Genomic DNA, 15,439 nt, shown 5'->3' with positions numbered 1-15,439 from the left:
AGGAAGCTCCCTAACACCTCTTCCATAGTGATTTATTTCTGGATATGGCTGGTTAGTATCCTTCCGTATGTTATATATGCAGAGCGTAGAGATAGTATGATGATTTAAGTAACAGAGAAAAGGCAGTAAGATGTAATAAACAAAATAAATCACTTAGGAAAGGGTGTTAGGGAGCTTCCATGTTTAGAGTAAACTTATATATGTTTTGATTCTTGCTTTATTGGCTAAAATACCATCAAATCCATTCTTTCCCACTTTTATCATCGTCATCCTATCTGTTCTTGTGTGTGTGGCCTCATAAAACACAAACACAAACACACACACACACACACACCTCAAAGCCCCTGATAAATCCAGTCACACACACACACACACACACACACACACCTCAAAGCCCCTGATAAATCCAGTCACACACACACACACACACACACACACACACACCTCAAAGCCCCTGATAAATCCAGTCACACACACACACACACACACACACACACACACACACCTCACCTCCGACAAATCTAGTTCCTTATCTTCATCATAAATTATGTCATTACAGCTCTCCCTATCTTATCAAATAGATAGGGTTTTTACGAGAAACTGCACATGCACTCAAAACCTGGCCCTCGCAATGCAGTACGAAATATCTGAGGTATAATAAAGAGTAGCAGAAGATGAGAGATGGTTACAGTTCACTCACTCACACACACACACACACACACACACACAACCCAGCCCTCTCAATGCAGTACAAAATACCTATGGTGTAATGAACAGTAGAAGATGAGAGATGGTTTCAATTCACTCACTCACTCACTCACTCTCTCTCACACACACACACACACACACACACACCTCAAAGTCCCTGATAAATCCACACACACACACACACACTGAACAACTGCGCTCAGAGATACCATCGGTCAACAGAATAAGGACAGATTTTTGATTAAGAGTATGGTGAGAGAGGAGAGGAGAGGAAAGGAAAGGAATGGAAGAGGAAAGGAGAGGAGAGGAGAGGAAGGGAGAGGAGAGGGGAGGAAGGGAGAGGAGAGGAAAGGAGAGGAGAGGTGAGGAGAGGAGAGGAAAGGAAAGGAAAGGAGAGGAAGGGAGAGGATAGGAAGGAAAAGGAGAGGAAGGAAGAGGAGAGGAGAGGAAGGGAGAGGAGAGGAAAGGAGACAAGAGGAAAGGAAAGGAGAGGACAGAGAGGAGAGGAGGCATGGCAAACAGAGCAGACTGAGAGAGTGATCAGAAACATAACACCACCATTCTTCATTCAGAATAAAAAGAGACCATGATTTTTTTTTCCAATACCTCTGATTTAAACACAGGAATTAGCAAACAATATATCTACTTAAATTACACACTAACCCCAATTTTACTTTTTAATTTCCTTTTACGTTCTTGTTACATCTCTAAGTCTAATTATAAGCGGTACACTCCACCTTAATTACTAGAACTGGAGTTTAGTAATTTATAAAAAGGCTTGATTGTCTGGTCCATGTGAGTCTGGAGCCACAACAACAAGAGTAACAAGAACAACAAAATAACAAAGACACCAGCTTCACCACTATCACCATCACCACTGCCACTATCACCACCACCACCACCACCATCACCACCACTGCTGCTGTTGCCACTACCACCACCATCACCAACAACAACATTATCTAAGTCACAATGAATGATGAATGTATGCAGCATCACAGAACAAAATCCTCATAATCATCTTTAGTATCATCATCATTCATCATCATCTGCAGAAAGCCACAAAGAATGATGAATGTCTGCACCATCAAAATTATCATCATCATCATCATCTCGTAAAAGCCACACTAAATTAAGAATAAATGCGGATCATCAAACAGATTCATTATTAGCAAAATCATCATCATCTGGTAAAAGCCACAATGAAGAATGTATGTAGCATCAAAGAATATGAAATGAGAAACAATAGCAAAATTACAGTATCATCGTCATCATCATCACCACCATCATCAACTGGTAAATACCTAAATGCCTCAATGACTGATGAATGTCTGCAGCATGAACAAATAAGAAACGAGGCAATGGCTATCAGTATACATTAGAGGCTCGACTTAAGACTATTTCAGCCAACCCCTATTCCGTTATCTCGAATTTTTCGCTAAATCGAGTTTCGTAACCATGCCTCAATATAAGGGAATATCATCCGGTATTTCGAGGTACTTTCCACTAAATCCTTGAAGGCAACCCAAACCTAGTAAACTATGCTAACTCTCAATACTACACACTGCAGTCTGAACTCATAATATCCCCACAAATGCATTACTGTGTATGGAATTATACTTGTTTTAAAGGAAATTTTCCTTTAAACAGGGCTAAAAATAATTCCGGAAGAAAATTATGCCGTTATCTCGGGCCTCAGCTAAATCGGTGTTCGTTAAATCAAGAATCTACTGTAATACGATGTAAGGAAATGCTGAAGATAAGTGCCGGCCATGAAAACAAAGGAAAGAACTCAGGATGAAGCGAGCAGAAATCGCATCGTTTCCTATTGTTTATAAAGGCTCCAATATTCTATCCATCAGCCTTGGACACATAATGGCGGCTCTCCACACTGCTTGGTCTCTGGCAGCCTCCCTATTCAATCTCTTATCCCTGAGGTCACAATCTATAACCTCATCCAAAGCAAAGGGAAAATCACATGGTCCAGCAAAGTTAGACGAAGACTGATGTAAAATATATGGCCTAGTGTGTGTTGTGTGGATGAGTTCTGTTACTTGAATACCATTAATGCAGAGAGGGAAAGGAGGAAGGAAGAGGTGGTCTGGAAATGTGGGGGATAACAAGGAGAAATGAAAGGAAAGAGAAGGGAAAAGAAAGAAGAGGGGGGAGAAGGGAAAAGAGAGAAGAGGGGGGAGAAGGGAAAAGAAAGAAGAGGGGGGAAGAAAAGGGAAAAGAAAGAGAGGAGACGAGAGAAGGGAAATGAAAGAAAGGAGGGAAGACAAAGGAAAAGAATGAGAGGAGGGGAGAGAAAGGAAAAGAGAGGAAGGGAGAGAAGGAAAATGAGAGGAGGGCAGAGATGGGAAATGAAAGAGAGGAGGGGAGAGATGGGGAAAAGAAAGAGAGGAGGGGAGAGATGGGAAAAGAAAGAGAGGAGGGAAGAGACAGGAAAAGAGACGAGGGGAGAAAAGGGAAATGAAAGACAAACAAAGAGCAAGGAAATGAAAGAGAGGCAGGTTATGACAGCAAGTGATAATGATGGTCCAGGATTTATCACTGCCCAATCCTGAGACATATATGATTAGAAGTTACAGGAGTGGTTGCAACTACTATGAATGAAGGGTAACTCTCGCATGTGAAGGGGGAACTCTATCCTTCATGTGTGGCTGTGATGCTTTATGGTAGTACGGGTAAAACATGGGTAGTTAAAAAAAAAGTACACTTGAGCCTAATAAATCAACAATGGTATGATGTATGGTGGTACAATAAATATGTGAACGTGTACAATTTACATTAACGCTTAGGCAAGGAGTGTGTTTGTGAGGTGACGCACATGAACGGGACGAAATCAGCACACGAGTAGCATGAGATCATATACAAGTGGATAAATAAAAAAAAACTGTGTGAGTGTCGAGTTAAACACTGTCTAGATCTGAACATGGAAGGGCTATCTATTGCCAGATGCCTTCTTAATCCTGTAAGGGGTGGCCACAAACAAATCACCTCTATATCACCCTGTTCCCTACCATTTTGCTGCTCTCCCCCCAGCTCACACCCCCCTCTCTCATATACCTCTCCACTTCATGAAGATAAAGATGAAGATAATTATTACCATTACATCATATTCAACCACAAACCCAACCTGAAATATACAATGAATACATCAACACCTTCAGAATCATATATTACAATTTTATACGATGGATGGATATAGCAACTTTGGAAACCAACAAAATTATGGACAGAAGGCAAATGTATAACTACCACCACATACCACACAGAATAAATCACTAAAATAGAAGCGCTAAGTCTCCTAGATCAACATAGCATCATAAAAATTCTCATATTACCAATGCAAAGTAGAATAAGTCAACATTAAAAACAACAACAACAATAATAATAATAATGATAATAATAATAATTAAAAAATACTGCCAATATCAATATGTAACATGCAAAATAAAACACTAGACCAAATGAATACCACATCATTATCATCAATATATTAAGACTTACCAATATTTTAAGACTTCTAAATATCTTATCAGTATCGTAAAGACTTCCCATCAATATCTCAAACCTTCTTATCAATACCTTACTTTATCAATATCGTAACACTTCACAATAATAATAAAAATCATAAATAAAATATACTGGCAATATCAATAGGTAACAAGCAAAATAAAACACTATTCCAAATGACTATCACATCATCAATATAAGACTTACCAATACCGGGTACCTTAAGACTTCTCAATATCTTACTATCTATCTATCTATTGCCAGACACCTTAATCCCATAAGAGGTGGCCACAAACCAATCGCCTCCATGTTGCCCTGTCCCTTGCCATTTCACTGCCTATCTATCTATCTATTGCTAGACACCTTAATCCCATAAGAGGTGGCCACAAACAAATCGCCTCCATGTCGCCCTGTCCCTTGCCATTTCACTGCCCTGCTCTTATCTTACCAATATATCAGTATTTCAAAACTTCTTATCACTATCTTAAGCCTTTGTCAATATCATAAGCCTTCTCGCAGCCTGCCTGAGTGAGCAACAGTTTATCTTATGGCACATCTCCAAGTTGCACAAGCTCTTTATACCTCACTACCTAAACCATCACCCTTACCCAGTCCACACAAAACTATATATACATTGGCCCTAAGCTTCAGTATTACCAAATTTATTACATGCTACACTCTTTCCTCACCCCGCCCTTGGGTGGGAAAGGAGGTCCGGATGATGATGATGATGATGCTACACTCTTTCCATCTTAACTTGGTCTAAAATTACCATCTCTCCCTCTTCATATGAGTTTTAAAATGCTAGTCATGAAGAAGTGCCATGGATGGAATGTAGAAGTATGTATACCTTCGCTGTCCACACAAAGTATATATACATCGGCCCTAAGCTTCTGTATTACCAAATTTATTAGATGCTACACTCTTTCCATCTTAACTTGGTCTAAAATTACCATCCCTCCACCTTCTAATGAGTTTTAAAATGGAAGTCAGGAAGAGGAATGAATGTAAAAGTATGTAGAACTATGTATATCTTCCCTAATACAGTTTTACCAAATTTCATAGACAGTATACTCTTTTTACCTTAGCCTAAAATTACCATCTCCCCATCTTCATATGAGTTTTAACAAGTGATTACTATGCAAGTCATGAAGAAGTGCCATGGAAGGGAATGTAGAACTATTTAAACCTTCCCCAATCTACAGTTCTGACAAATTTCATAGACACCAAACTCTTTTTACTTTAACTTGGCCTAAAATTACCATCTCTCCCTCTTCATATGAGTTTTAAAATGCTAGTCAAGAAGAAGTGCCATGGAAGGAAATGTAGAACTATGTATACCTTCCCTAATCTACAGTTTTATCAAAATCCATATACGATACACCCTTTTTCCTTTAACCTGGCCTAAAGTTATCATCTCTACATCTTTAACACTAAACCGTAACATGTGATTCTTACTAATTCCACAAAAAACTATATACATCCTTCCCTAATCTTCAATATTACCAAATTTAATATCATATAAACTAGGCAGTTTTTATAATTAGTCAAAATTCTTAAATATTTAAATGAATGGTTCCACAAACTGAATGAATGTGGCAAAGCAATTTTATAACTTATCCATCCATCATCCAATCCTACGTTGCCCCATGAGGAGCGTAGGAGCCAGGGGGTAGGCAGCTGGTCCTGACATTTATACCTTCCCTAATCTTCAATATTACCAAATTTAATATCACACACACTAGGCACTTCTCGTTATTAAGCAAAATTCTTATATATTTAAAAGAACGGCTCCACAAACTGAGAGAATGTGGCAAAGCAATTTTATAAACTTAAACTAGCAACTTTACTACATACTTTACTGCTGACTTAACTTTAATATAAAAAGATGACTTAAAAATAGGACTTACTATAAATTCATATGAAATTCTATGCACACTCCATGGCCCACATTTTCATCGGGAAAGGAGACTCCCTAACACCTCTTCCTTAGTGATTTATTTTCCAAACTGCTCATTAATATCCCCTGGTCTGCTTCTTTTGTCTTTTCAATATCAACACAGATTGCATGAATAACACACAAGAATATAATAACAAAGCAGAATCAGGAATAAATCAATAAGGAAGAGGTGTTAGCCACAGCCTCTCTTCCTAAACAATTCATTTTCCAAACTACCCACTCATATCCCCTGGTTTGCTTCTTATGTCTTTTCAATATCAACACAGAGTGCATGAATAACACACAAGAATATAATAATGGTGCAGAATCAGGAATAAATTTGTAAGGAAGAGGTGTTAATGAGCTTCCTAACCATACTGATACCACTGTAACACAAGAATATAGTAACGCAGCAGAATCAGAAATAAATCAGATGTTAGTAAGCTTCCTCAGAATATAGTAATGGTGCAGAATCAGAAATAATTCGGTAAGGAAGAGATGTTACTAAGCTTCCTAAGAATATACTGTAGTAACGCAGCAGAATCAGAAATAAATCAGATGTTAGTAAGCTTCCTAAGAATATAGTAATGGTGCAGAATCAGAAATAATTCGGTAAGGAAGAGATGTTATTAAGCTTCCTAAGAATATACCGTAGTAATGGAGCAGAATCAGAAATAAATCGGTAAGAAAGAGGAGTTAGTGAGCTTCCTGACCGTATGAGAATACCAACCCATATTCTGTTCAGCAAAACTCACTATGTCAGGGATGCAACTTAAAATATGAATTATTTCCCACACAACTTATGCTACAAACTGAGGAAAGGAAATTTACAGGTGGCAATGGAACTTCAATTTTTCTATACTTTGATCTAAATAGCAAAAAAGAAATTACAAAGAGAAATTATCATCATCATTATCATCAACCGGACCTCCTTTCCCACCCAAGGGCAGGGTGAGAAATTAACAAAACAAAAACTTCAAGCAGAGTAGAATGCTGCCATGTTTCACTAGGATCAAAAGTGAAGCCTGCAAAAACATTAACCATTCAATCTGATGATGTATTTATAATTTACTCCTCTGTCTGTCAGCCTGTCTCTTTGGAGCTGGGTACAGCCTCCATTAAACCCTTCACTACAAGGATGCTCTAACCTAAACAATATCTGGTAGCTGAAACAATGAACTAACACAGAGATAGACAGATACAGATAGATATACAGTAGATAGATAGATATAGATACACAGATAAAGACAGATACTTTACTGACCACTGCAAAATATACAAATGGCACAGGACTGTATGAAATGTTAAAATATTTGAAAATCATCAGACACCATCAGATTGAATTGGTTAATCTACAGAACATAATCATACCAAGAGAACTCTGCAAAAAAAAAAGGTACTTATCGGTTCTGAGTGATGACGATGAAGAACACACACGTAAATCCTTAGACAATGCACATACACTGCCAACACCTCTACACCCTGACCATACTTACCTGAAAGAGATAAAAATGTATTAGAATATTATGTTAAAAACCCTTACATAGACATCATATAAAAAACCCATAACTATTTTATTTTTTCGGCATGGAAGAAGGAACCAAAGGCCAGGCACTCGCAATACTGTTCCCTTCAAGAAAAAATAAAAACAATATGAGGGCCAAATTAAAAAGTATATTAGAATATTATACCACAATCTTTTATGCAGAATATTATAACAAAAATTTGGAGCTAAAATCACGCTGGATACTTGTTTTAAAAGCTCAATTTTTATTATATATATTTTTTTTAAACAAGGAAAAGGTAACCACCTGAAAACTAACATGACCATACCTATAACTAAATTACATCTCTAAATTTCAGAAGTACACCTATGTCTACCCCACTATTGGCCTTATTTCATATTCAAAATAATTACTAACACCTGACTCTATCCCTCTCTCCCCAGTCACCAAATGTATCCCCCCCTCCCTCTACCCAATTGCCAAACATCTCCCCTCCCTCTCCCCTATCACCAAACATCTCCCCCATCCCCCATCACCAAACATCTCCCCCCTCCCTCATCAATCACCAAATGACTCCTCCCTCCCTCCCCAATCACCAAACATCTCCCCCCTCTCTCTCCCAATCACCGAATGTCTGCCCCCCTCTCTCCCAATCACCAAACATCTCCCCCCTCTCCCCAATCACCAAACATCTCCTCTATCCTCCCCCAGTCACCATACTCCTGTGTGACCCAGTTAGCTGATCTTATCCTATCTAATCTAAAGCTCATCTTAATCTGAAAATTACTAGCATCAATCAAGAGGCTAATTGTCCTAATAGAATCAGCATTAAAATTTCATCTGTTATCAAAAGGTATGGTAACTATAAGCTTTTCACCCTAACTTGGCCTAAAATTGTCACCTGTCCTTTTTGAATGCTGAGCTGTAACAACAGATTAACACTAAACATTTTTGCTCTAGTCTGGCCTAAAATTGTCATCTCTCCATCTTGAATTCTGGGTTGTAACAGATTAACGTTACATCCTTTTCGCTCTAACTTTGCCTAAAATTGCCATCTCTCCATCTTCAATGCTGGGTTGAAACACTAGATTAATGCTACCATACATCCTTTTCATTCTAAGTTGGCCTAAAATTGCCATCTCTCCATCTTGAAAACTTCTATGTAACAGGAGATTAACACTGCACCCTAAAATTGTAATCTCTCCATCTTGAATGCGGGATTGTAACAACAGATTAACACAAGTATATGATGCTAGTCACGAAGATGTGCTATGGAATGGATGTGGAGCTGTAGCATTGTCTTTTCCCACCACCGAGGTATGTGAAATGAGCTGCAGGTGGGCGAGAATCAGCACCAAGTTAAGGAAAGAGGAGTCTAGTTCAGCCATACGTGACTGATAACATTACAACAGGAAATCACAAACGTACCACTACATGAGGAAGTGATATACACAGGGTATGATGCAGCTGTGACCTGATGTTGTTATCAGGTCTTATATATCCTACAAAAAGTGGCAGCTGATAAGATAGCTTTTAGGCTAAGCTGGAGGTCGGAGTTTACCACACACGTAGCTATATATCCGGAACTGTGTAGTACTAATAATAAAACTAACACCAATAATAACCATCATCATCATCATCATTGTTATCATTTATAAAGGCTCCAACAAGTTCACAAGCATCGGCCTTGGTCACCTAATGGAGGCTCTCCATGCTGCTCAATCACTGGCATAATAATAATAATAATACTGGTAATAATAAAAAATACCCAATTTCTATTGCAATGAGCTTCTTTTAACCCCTTCATTACAACTGTACCTTCATTTGGTTTATTCCTGCTGCCTCACAATTATATTCAACTTAAAAAAATGAGTTCCCAAATGACACAGGTCAAAGAAAGCCAGCACTTCAGTTCCAAAAGTCTCTGAAATTGAATGAACTTTTCTGGGGGGATGCAATGAAAAATCGGGAAAAAAAGAAAGGTCATTACACTTTTCAAGGCTACAAATATTATTACCAGTACTCCATAGCAATCCAGTACTCTTTAATCATTCTGAATATATGTACAGTACAGTACCGGTACAGTACTTATTTGTCTATCTAACAAGACACAACTTACAGCACCAGTTCCCCCAAATGTTTAGAGCGTGGAAAAGATAAATTAAGACTTAAAACAAAAATGGTATGAAATACAGGTACTGGGTATTCACTATTAATGCCACTGTCTGTCACACAATGAATTCCAAATCTAAAATATCTCCACCATTCATCTGTCAAAACATCATGGCCTGTACTGTCAAACTTTTTTCTCCACCCTAAAGTTCAGATACCTATCCAAGTTCTGTCCGCCCTCCTTAACACATATAACTTCCACCAACTGTATCCCCATTTGTTTCCATGCAGAGGCACAACTGGTTTCAGGGTCCTGTCTCGGATGATTTTTGCCATACAAGCACTACCCATATGTAGGGCAATGCTACACACACACACACACACACACACAACTGAACAATAAAGGCCTTGAATATCACAAACAGATCTTGGAACTCAAATAAAATCTTGCACTTCAGTTAAGAACCACACCCAATTTAAAATACACAGAAATGAAAATCATACACATCAAACACAACTTTTCTTTTTCTTTTCCTTTTTGCTGGTGAGGAAGGGAGGGAGTACGTGATATCTGCAAGGAGTTACGGCAAGTTATATCAGAAAGGTTTTTAAATGGGTTGAAAGCACATGAGGCCGTAGTGAAAGAGGTATGCAAGGACAGTGAATAGGGTGTGTATACTGTAGAGAATGCAGCCTGGTGGTGGTTCTGTCATTACTATCCCTTATAAATAGGTTCCTAGGAGACAGCAGTTTGTCAGAGATGATCACAAGGGATGAAGAAATTGGTTCCAATGCGCTGTAGTGAATTTATCTTCAGTAAGAACAAATAATTTATAGCAATGAGTCTGGACTAAAACCTACATGTAATGGTAGTATAATTTGAAGCAAGAGTATAATACGATGTAGAAAATAGTTTACGAAGCTTTGACCTAGTAAGTGCATTTAAAAGTTTAGGCAAAGTTAATGCACTACAGGTACAATAGTGACAAACAATTCTCAGGTGCATTGTCATATCCATCAACATGTGTAATATAGCCTGGGAAAAAAGTATGGTATGCCTTCTCCTGTTGCTACAAAGTAGTTTAATTTTGTGCCTTATCAAGGTTAATGGTTACTAAGGTCACTGTCTTTTAAATTCACCTAACAAAAGCTATAATGAAGCAGTCAGGCATTAGCTATTATCATTTACCTTTGGATAAACTGGTACTACATTAATTTGTGTACAAAGATGGTAGTTATTAAATCTTGTCCATCAAGTACACATGAAGGAGCATAAGTCCAAATTCCAGTGACAATTTAAGTACATATCAGCACTTCATGTTTTCAAAGTGAGGCGGAAGTCACATCAAGCTAGTGATATATTCTAATTACAGTATTTTATTAAAGGGTGCCACGAAATACCGGGTATATTTACTCTCACGAAGATGATGACGATGATGGTTTGAAATGCTCATAAGACAACCACTCTAGTATGCAGTACCATATCTGCCCCATATTCGCAGATTAAAACCAACAACAATACGTCCTGATCATCTCAAACTGCATGATTAACACTGCATATACAGCCTACTACTAATATGATTGAAACTTCATCACCAATGCACATCTTTATCCAATTCCAAGCCATTCCAACAACACTACAACTTCCTAAACACCTCAAACTGCATGATTAACACTGCATATACAACCTACTAGCTACTAATATGGTACAAACTGTAGCACTAATGCATATCTTTATCCTATTCCAAGCCATTAGTGCCAATCTATGCAGCACGTAAACCTATCAACAAACTATAAAATGCTGTAACTACCATAATCCTTAATCTTGCCTAAAACCAACACCTACAAAACAGCCTTGAACATCCCTAAAATTCCCTCACACGATCCTAACTACTACCTGTTCTGCCACTAAAATATTGCGCTGTATATTTCGTATTGTATCACTTTTTAAGACTCCAATATTCTTGCATGTATCAGCCTAGGTCATCTAATGGCAGCTCTCCATGCTGCTCAATCTCTGGCAGCCTCACAATTCTGTCCATTATCTCTGAGGTTGTTCAAGGTCATTTTCAGGTTGTTCCAGGTCCTTTTCGGTCTGCCTTTCCAACCCTACCCCTGATGTTCACACTTCTCACTTTGACTTAAGTGTCCAAAAGAGAACCAGTTTTAAAATTATCCTAATATTTCGTATTTCTTCCACACCTAATATATAATGAATTAACACAAAAGCAAGCTAGTAACTCCCTGGGAATCAACATAATACACTCTTTTCATTCTAACTTGGCCTAAAATTGCCATCTCTCCACCTTGAATGCTAAGCTATAAGAGATTAACAGTGGTATACGATGGTAGTCACAAATAAGTGGTATGGAAAGGAAGCTTGGCATACAGTCTCCTTCTGCCACCAAGATACGTGAAACAGGGTGCAAGAGGAAAAAAATCACTGCAATGTTATGGTGAATGAACTATCAGATTGTGGTCTTGTTACTGCCAAAAAATTTTATGACACTGAGGGACACCAAAGCATCTAAATCTCTCTTCAACTATTGCTCAATTACAGAATCAAGCGGTGACTGCGAATACCATCAACCAAATATCCAGAACGTGTCTAGATTACTGGTAGGTAGAGAACTACAACACTGGGTGGTAACCATATAACCAACCCATACATGTTCCCTAAGAGGGATGGTAGAGGGTTAGTGCCCCTTCCCGTAAACCAACTCAAGACAAATGGCCACTCCTTAAGGGATTACGGTGTCTGGCTGTAGATAGACTGATACCGTTAGTTAGAAAGAACTGTGATTAGCCAATCTGCAAAGTGGGGTGCCAGACACACATATGTACGTAAATATATGTAGGTGTGGGAGACGGTATCTTATAATCATGCACCTCGTTACTCTAACTTGGCCTAAAATTACCCTCTCTCCATCTTGATGCTGTAACAATGGACTAACGGTAAAGTATGATGCTAGTCACAAAGAAGTGCCATGGAAAGGATGTACAGCCATGTCTTCTACCACAGAGCTTGGTGAAATAAGCTACAAGAGGATGAAAATCTGGGCCAGGATAAAACGAACGAACCATACCTTATTCTTGCTTAAAAACTGAAGAGCATACCGGTATGTTGTAATCTATAAATAATCAAGCGCCTTCTCATTCAAACCATTCCTATACCCCTTTCACTCTAACTTGGCCCAGATTTTCACCCTTGTGCAGTTTATTTCACACATATTAGTGGTAGAAAAAGATCAGTTTGATTCTACATCCATTACTGTGCACTTCTTCATGACTAGCACCACAGTCTTACTTTTCTACAAGTCAGCATTTAGGGATAAAGAGATGGTAATTTTAGACCAAGTTAGAGTAAAAAGGAAATAAGCAAATAATTAAATAAAAAGTGCCAATTATTCTTCAAGAAAAACATCTCTCTCAGCAACTCAACTATACCACATCTAGCCAATTTTATGCTGCTAAATTGATCAATAAAATAATAAAAAATAATAATAGTATATAGATCTACAGGCAGCCAAACTTAGCATTACCACATAGCTATTAAGTGTCTGTCTTCTAAATATGCTTAGTATAAATGCTAACTTTCTCAATATGCTTATTATATTATCTTTCTCATCATGCTAAGCTAAATATTAAGTGTCAATTTCTAGTTTGCAACCATATTTTGATAACTAAGTAACAGCAAATATTCTAAGTTTCTATTCTCCATATATTATTAAAATTAATGTAATCTTTCTCAACATGCTTATTATATTATCTTTCTCGATATCCTAACCTAAATATTGTGTTAATTTCTAGTTTGCAGCCATATTTCGATAACTCAGCATCTGTAAATATGCAGTCTCCATATACTAAATTCGCTTATTAATAAAGCTATCTTTCTCAATATGCTACTCTAATTATGAAGTGTCTATTAATTCCTAGTCTGCAAACCATTTTTTGATAACTCAGCATCTGTGAATATTCAAAGCTTCCATCTCCTAAATTTGTTTATTATGAATGCTATCTTTCTCAGTACTAAGCTACCTAAGAAATGTCTATTACTTCTAGCTGGCAACCAGATTTTGATGAGAAAATTACAACTGCAAATATTCAAACCTTCTACCCATTATGTGTGCTTATTATTAGTGTTATCTTTCTCAAAATGCAAAGCCTGTTATAAAATGGCCATCAATTTCAAGTCTGCAACCATAATCTTAATAAAAAAAACATTTATTTGGTAAAAAAATCACCAATTCAGATGATGCATACATTGGAAACCTTATATTCCCCTTTCCACATATTTTCATTTCCACCTTCACTCACCCTAACTAGAAAAACTGATTTGTTGACCATTTGCAAAACCATAAAAAATAAATCTCAGTATATGAAAATAAGAATTATAGAGTAAAATTGTAGCCAAGTCCATGTATTTCAATAATCAATAATAATAATACAGAAAAATTTCACGCTAATCACTTCTTCTGCACCACCATAGCACTCAAAAATAAAACACTGGTGAAAAATTGGGTCAAAATTACGACACTGGAAATTCTGAAAGCTGTCAAATGAGGAAATGGTTCAACAGGATGGCAGAGGGCTTCCTATTTGACGACCCTCTGCTGATGTACGCCATCCCTGTGCTGTCAAACCATTACATAGTACACCTGGGGCTATAAGGAGTACACTGCCACTACAAGGCGTCCTCCTGCGTGGATATGACATGAAAATTCTTGAGATATAACTGGGGCATATCAGCCGCGGCCAAGGGTGCCCCTCCCACACTCGCCTTGCCCTCGTCATTCAACATTTTTTTGCCACTTTTCACACCTTCGGCAGGGGTTTTCTGCCCCCAGCCACGCACCTCAGGCAGTGTGTATCCCCTACGATGGGAATACGAGAGCTAAACCGTCACGGGGAAGCGGCAGGGGCTTAATTACCACAATACTTGACAGGACTTCGGGTGGAAACATGGCCGCTGCACCCGCCTCGTCACAAGCACAACCTTTCCACACAAACCACTCCCGCCTTCCCCCCGCAGCACCGCCGGGCTTCTCACACCCTTCAGGCCCTTCTAAGGACGTTACTGGACTAGAAGCACCTCACTTGGAACAGAACCATGCAGCATACCTACTCTAATACGGCCCACGATATCAGCCGAACACCCCACCACTATCAAAACATCAACTCCACCAGGCCACTCCTGTGTTTTGGATCGAAGGCGGCCGCGCTTATTTCACACCCATATTTCTCCCTCTACTTACGCTAGGAAAATCCACAGGGCGCAACACTGGTCAGGGAAACATATATCCAACGTTTGGGTGCTCTCCACGCCGGAATGGGAGTTGTAATTTTGAGAGATATTTGTCTTTCTATTGATTGCTAAGGTGGGGTCAGTTCCGTGCACACGGTTGCGAAGGCCCCGTGCGGGAATGATGACGTCATGTCTCGGACTATCTCGCCCCGCCTCGGCTCCACTCGGGCCAGTGAGCCATATTTATAACACCTCTTAAATAACTACCATAAACAAGTCCTTATAGCATTTTATTAGCACTGGGAATAAATGTATTAGGCCGCCTTTTCCAGTTTTGTATAATTCTGGTTACACTGCGAAGCCTGCCTTATCTCATCTCGAGCTTGAAAATGATACTTATAAAACATCTTA

At 38.5% G+C, this 15,439-nt stretch overlaps 1 protein-coding gene across 3 annotated transcripts in view; it reads right to left on the bottom strand.

Annotated features, from left to right (window-relative positions):
• Gbeta13F (guanine nucleotide-binding protein subunit beta-1) overlaps positions 1 to 15,193 on the bottom strand; it is a 69,150-nt gene extending 53,957 nt beyond the window's left edge. Inside the window, exon 1 of one of the 3 annotated variants that reach the window (XM_080285931.1) lies at positions 15,039 to 15,193. The gene's annotated coding sequence lies outside the window, so the exon portion shown is untranslated. Of the gene's footprint in view, positions 1 to 14,904; positions 14,973 to 15,038 lie in introns of those variants that run through there. The other 2 variants (XM_080285932.1, XM_080285934.1) reach the window with 2 other exon arrangements.
• Between the last annotated feature and the right edge of the window lie 246 nt (positions 15,194 to 15,439).

Source organism: Coenobita brevimanus, chromosome 109 (assembly GCF_032717465.1).
Source record: "Coenobita brevimanus isolate Jiangsu-jjx chromosome 109, ASM3271746v2, whole genome shotgun sequence".
In the NCBI taxonomy this organism is placed as follows: Eukaryota; Metazoa; Arthropoda; class Malacostraca; order Decapoda; family Coenobitidae; genus Coenobita; species Coenobita brevimanus.
The sequence above is the reverse complement of the archived record's forward strand: the minus strand, read 5'-3'. Positions and strand labels throughout refer to the sequence as shown.